This window comes from Triticum urartu, unplaced genomic scaffold (assembly GCF_003073215.2).
Source record: "Triticum urartu cultivar G1812 unplaced genomic scaffold, Tu2.1 TuUngrouped_contig_5533, whole genome shotgun sequence".
Taxonomy (NCBI): Eukaryota; Viridiplantae; Streptophyta; class Magnoliopsida; order Poales; family Poaceae; genus Triticum; species Triticum urartu.
In genome coordinates, this window is record NW_024116216.1 from 3,677 (window position 1) to 10,307 (window position 6,631).

General features: G+C 44.9%; 1 pseudogene; it reads left to right on the forward strand.

Annotated features, from left to right (window-relative positions):
• The first annotated feature begins 1,983 nt into the window (after window positions 1–1,983).
• Window positions 1,984–6,429, forward strand: LOC125529341 (annotated as a pseudogene).
• Window positions 6,430–6,631: the final 202 nt, after the last annotated feature.

The window sequence follows — 6,631 nt, forward strand, 5'->3', positions numbered from 1 at the left end:
TATTCTTTGTTGCTTTATTTTTTTCTACTTATAACAAAATACTTATTGTTAATATAAGTATTTTTTTTCCAGATTTTTTGTTTTGTTTTCTGCATTATTTATTTTATTTTGTTTTTTGCTTTATTTTTTAATTCTTTATGCTTTTAGTTTTAGAAAAATTATAAACTTTTTGTTAATGCCATTAGTTTTCAAATTTGAAAACAGACTTTTCTTTGTTTTGTTTGTTGCTTTATTTATTTATTTTGTTTCTACTTATAACAAAATACTTATTGTTAATATAAGTATTTTTTTCCAGATTTTTTGTCGACGGCACAGTGGATCTCTCAATGAAAGCACCACAGTCGGTGTCAAAACCGGCACATCTCGAGTAGGGGGCCCCGAACTGTGGGTCTAGGATCGATGGTAACAGGAGACGAGGATCACGATGTTTACCCGGGGGGGGGGGGGGAATATTTTCTTTTAGGTCACAAAAAATAAAAACTTCTCTGTTAGTGAACATAGATGCACTTATAGAGAAAATTAAACATAAATTCATAATTAATTTCTATTTATGAATTTAGGTCCAATTTCCTCTATAGGTGCATCTATTTTCACTTTGAGAGGAGCTCAACAACGCAGAGAGGGATGGGCTTATAAACAGGTGTGGGCGCCCTTCGGTTGGCGAGGTGGGACTAAACTCTGTGCCAACCCTTTAGTCCCGGTTCGTGACATGAACCGGGACTAAAGGGGAGCCTTTGGCCCCGGTTGGTGGCATGAACTGGGACCAATAGTGGTGGGCCAGGAGCGAGGCCCAATGGTCCCGGTTCGTCCCACCAACCGGGACCAATGGCCCACGTGGCCCGGCCGGCCCCCTGGGCTCACGAACCGGGACCAATGCCCCCATTGGTCCCGGTTCTGGTCTGAACCGGGACTAATGGGCTGCCCCGGCCTGGACCGTTGGCCCCTTTTCTACTAGTGCGATATGCTTTGTAACAATTTTATTGCTAACAAGTAAATTACCCTTCATCATTGGTCTTTCAAAATTAGTTATAAGATTTTTTTTTCTAATATATGCATCAACAATAAAGTTGTGGCCAAATCTGGAAATAGGTAAATCACTTGCTAGACATACCTCTTCATACATGTTGGGAGAACATGACGATTGTATCACTTGAATAATACTCTGCTCCACTTTTGAATAACTCCCCAATTGCTTGGTGTCCTCTTTTTCTTGAATAGATTTATATTTGATCATAAATTTAACCAACGTGTCCGACTACGGCTAGCAAAAAAATTATACCGTTGAAAACTTATTTCAAATACGAACTCAACGGTATAATTTTTGCTCCCGCCGCAGCCGCCCATGTTCGTTAAATTTATGGTTAAATTTGAATCTCGAAAGACGTGAGTGCACTACATTATGGAATGGAGGGAGCACCTGCTACCACCTTGGTTTGAGCATCCGGCTAGTGGCTGCTGACACATAATTTAACGGGAGGTAATAATACGACCAGGAGTCACAAAACTTGCGCTCAATGTTCAGTTTGATGCTAAAATTTTAAAAATACGAAATTGCAGTCACATAACTTGACTCAAACGTGCACATATCCGTCTGTATGGCCCTACCTGTCAGTGAGTGAGGGCTCTAGGCCGATGCATTTTTACACAAAACACCTTTGTATTTTTTATTCCTGTGAAAAGCCATTCATAGCGACGCAGATTTGCATGAACCCGTTACGAATTTTTTATTTCCACGATGAGCTTTAAAACAGAAATCGGTCTCGCCAAACGACCCTTCACGTTCACATGTCGCTACGGATAACAACAGAATATGTACTAAACGAAAATGCATATGGAGCTGAAACGGGCTGCAGATACTGTGGCCATTTGGCACAAGGAATTTTTCTATATATATTTACAAAACTAAAGTTCTTTAGCCATAGGGCGTCATGTTGGCTAGTTTCTTTACTAGAGATTATTTATATTCCTGACAACATTGTCATAATGGGCATGTACATCGGTTCAGTTGGCCATCATCTGCAGGATGCGTCCATGTCATCTACAGACTATTCTGTAAAAAGCACGTACAGTAGGTGACTTTGGGCCGGCCGTATAACTCTCCAACGGCCCGTGAATCATGCTAACCAATTCAGACTATAATACGAACGGAAGAAAGCTGATTTCCTGGAACACGAGATCCATCCGGCCCACCCACGATACGCGACGGACTCATACAACGGAAGATAGGTCATCTGTAGGCAGCGATTTCTACGGCAGTAGATCGTCGTTAATTCTACAGACAGACCCGGGTGTTTTTTCCATTTCTCTCTCCCCACGTCATTTTTTTCCTTACGTGTCTGGTGTTACAGACGGCTGACTGTACATCATTGTACATGCCCTAAAGCCCTTTGCTTCCTAAAAAATCATAAGTAAAAGAATATCCTGCACATGTCCAAGTCTGACAACTTCATTACCTTGTTATATGATCAGCTGGCTCCCCCACCCCCGCCCAGCAAAAGCCGTTGGCTCTCCCTCCATAAAACAACTGCCAGAGTGGCTAATGATCTAGTATCTCTTGTCCGATCTCTGACAATCTTCGGAAGGGCACATGAATCTGTCTTGGATTTTTCCAAATATGCGCTGATGCGAGTTTTGGACCAAGAAGAATGCGGTAACCACTTGGAGGACAAGCATCTTAGCGAGATATGCAGCAACCTGTTACTGCTCAGGTACCTAAGCCTAGGAGCTGCTGTTATGGTTACGGTGCTCCCCAAAGAGATAAAAAGAGCTTCAACTTTTGGAGACGTTGGATGTAAGAAGGACCAAGATAGAGATTCTGCCCACACAAGTCATGGAGCTGCCATCCCTGATTCATTTATTTGGAAAGTTCAAGCTCCAACAAGGTATAGGAGGCCAGAAAATGCAAAAGCTACAAAATTGGTTCTCCGAGAATAGCAAATTGGAACAATAGCAGGATTTTGTTGTGGACAACAACAAGAGCCAAGGATTTGCACCGCTCATGGATCATATGAAACACTTGACGAAGGTGAAAATATGGTGTGAGTCATCCACTAATAATAGCACAGATCCCACTGCCAGCGGCATCAGCATCAGCATCAACAGCTACACTCATGTCTCAAAAGCCATCAAGGGTTTCATCAAGAGAAGCACGGACGTGAAAAAAGCTCATTCACTTTCAATACATTTCAATGATAAATGGTTACAAGACTTACTCGTGAACTTGTCCCTACAAAAAGAAGAAGCTTCCTCCTGCTATCTCGCTGAAGCTACAAGGGGGCAACATATGCAGCATGCCTTCATTTGTTACCATGCTAGGTGGTCTGACTAAGCTGTGCCTTTCATCCCCTCATCATCAGCTGAGCGGGGATATTCTTGCTGCCCCGAGCAGAGTGCTCTGCTTGGCGTACCTGAAGCTGATTGCATCTAAACTGGAGAAACTTATCATCAAAAAAGGTGCACTTGGAAGCCTGCGACTACGATGCATCGTGGTTGAAGTCATGACTGAACTGGAAGTCCAAGAGGGAGCTCTGCCACTCCTCGAGTCGCTCCAGCTGCTGTGTAAGGATCTAAATGGCTTTTGCGGCATGATGATCCAGTCCCTGGGACGTATTAAGGAGGTCATCCTCCATGATGGAGTGAATGATGGAACAAAACAAAAGTGGAAGGAAGAGGCAAAAATCCACCCCAGATGCCCCAAGCTCTTGTTTGTTAAGACAGCAGAAGATGTTGATATGGGAAGTGAACCTGCAGGAAATTCGGAGAGCCCTGCGGCGCCAACCACTGATACGACGTTACAGGTGACAGTGCCCCATGATGCCATTTCTACTGGACAGTCTGGTAATCAAGTGTTGTGCATCTTATTTTACTTAATTGTTGGTGCTTTGGCTAACTATTGGTGTTGAGTTATATATACCACCTCTTCACACATCTATGTGACATTTTCTATTGTGCAGTACAAGTTGATGGTGATGATCTGCAACAGGATGATGATGAGAAAGAAGATACGGATGAAATTGATATCCTAGAGGGTTTTGCTAGCAAAACTTGTCTCGGCACTATGATGAACAAGGAAAGTTTTGAACAGGGGATGGAAGGAATGGTAGGTTTTGAGGATCAGCAGATGGAAGATGTCACTCCGTCTGATCAGGCTGATCAAAATCTTGTCCTTTTGGTGGTGGGTGAGAATAGAAGAAAGAGGGCTAGGACTGTTGGTGAAGGCAACTCAATGGACAATGTTGTTGATAGGGTGAAGCGCAAGAACCCAGAGGATGTCCCACGTAATTTAATATTCCAACTGTCATAAATTTTCCAATGTTTCTCTTGTTGACATGGCTAGTAAAACTGGGGTGACGTTTGGAAGTAATATTCTTGAGGTAATAAATCTATTCAACCGATTAGAGATTTAGAAGCTGCTAGATGACACAAGTGTGCCTCTGAATTTTGATTCTTCCTATGCCATGTTTCTAAGTATCTGTAGTGTGTGGTTAGTGCAAACTGAATATTCAGGCTATTCCTGTTTCTTTTAACTGTCTGTGCACTTGGGTTCTGAAGTTTACTGGTGATGTTAGAAATCTGATGGCTTTTGGAGATGTTGCTGTAATTTGGACTATATGGGAGTCTACAAATGCTCTCTTTAGAATATCTTTCCTACTGATACTACTATGTGTTTTTAATTGTCGCACTGGTTATTGTCGTTGGCTGGTTTGCAGAAATGAGGCCTACAAAATAAACAGCGGCTGGCCTCGCGGTTGCTGTCTCCGATGGAAACTGAGGTTTTCCATCAAAGAAGTGGATGGGGGGCCATCGGTGCATCGCTTCGCAGATCCATGATGATGTTTTTGTTTTGTCTGGAGTGCACATGTTTGCAAAAGCTTGGGCTAATCTTGCTCGGGAGTCGGGATAGGAAATAGGTTTGCTCCGAGTATCAGGTTGGCACTTGGTGTTTTAAGTAGTTGTTGCTTCGGAAACTGGTCTGTCTATTCCCCTGGCATATTTACATGCTAATGGTGAATCCCCATGTGCTGCCGCTTACTACAACACCGTACCAGACTGACACGGCTATGGTGAAGATGGTGAAGTGCTTCCAATAAGCTTTTCCTTCCAGTTTCTACTAGTAGTGCAATATAAGTTTACTTTCATGCATGTCTATTTGGTGGCTTTCTGCTGTGCCGGAGTTCACCATGTATATTTGGCCCGGTTAACTTTGGCATCTGTTCCACAAAACTTTATAATCATCCTGCATTCAGTTACAGGATCATCTATTGTTTCTGTTGTTGACAATAATATTTGTTCTCGCAATTTGTGGACAGCTTTCTTTGTTGTTTTCGAGTATACGATGATTAGCATGGAAACTAAGGCTCAAAAAAGGAAAGGTTCAAGAGAAAACAACTTGGTTGTAGTTTGTGCTGACCTGTTGAAACCTATGTGCTGGACACCGGAGATTGGTGAAGTTTCTGACAGGAAGTCGGTGGGGAGTCAGCTGCAATCACCGAAAAGGAGTTACCCCGACCAGCATAGGAGACATTAATGGGCTTGCATCTCAGTTTCCTCCCGCACACCGGCTTCTCCCGCCTTGCTGACACGTCGCTCCTCACCCGCGCCATCCAGTATCTTCCTTGGTTGGATTAATTGGTGCTCGGGTCTGTTTGTAGCACTCTGAAGAGTGAAGAGACAATTTGAAGTAGGTAGGTATCAGCAAACAAGCTGTCTAGCTTGTATGCGAATGAGAAGCTCCGAAGGTGACAAGCAAGAAACCATGTCGAATTCCTGCAGCCAGAAGGCTAATTAGTATCTGTAATGAAACTGAACCGTACTTGCAACACATTAATTGCAAGTCAGTGTGCAGACTTGGCACTGAGCACCGCCATCTCGCGGCATTCCCAACCCCTGTCTTAATCTCTGACCGCCTGGAAATTCAGTGCAAGGTCCACCGAGCAGCATCGGAGCTTGCATCAAAATTTCTGAGAAGAAATTAACCATGTCTAAATCCCTGCAGCCAGCACACTAATTAGTACGTACTAGTAATGAAACTGAACTTGCAACATAGTACTCCCTCTGTAAACTTTTATAAGAGCGTTTAGATCACTGGCTTGTGAAGGTCGCCGTGCGGGCGGGGATAGGCCAGAGGTGGGCGGAGCTGGCCGACGGGATGCGCTCGATTCCGACAGGGGAGGCATTTCCGGAGAGGACCGAGGGGATCCGCCCGAGAGCGCTGTACATCAAGCGCGGCCCTGCGGAGGCCGTGCCCTGCTTGTGGCTATCGCGTCAATGGAGAGAGGCTGTGGTCAGCCGGCGAGCGCCCCCCGCCAGCGGAGGACGCCGATGGTTAGCCGGGTCCAATCTAGCGAGTGGAGGTTAAGAGATGGGGAAGGGGATGACAAGGTGGGCCCATGTTACCTGCCTGATGTTACCTGCCGGGTTCAAAAATAAAACTTGATACTTCCCTTTCCCCGTGTCACGTAACCTAGGCAACACAACCGGCGCCACATGCCATCTCTCCTCGAGCTCCTCCCTTGCCGTCGCTGGAGGCCACCACCCCACCGGCGCCCCATGCCATCTCTCCTCGAGCTCCTCCCTTGCCGGCGCTGGAGGCCACCACCCAACCGGCGCCCCATGCCATCTCTCCTCGAGC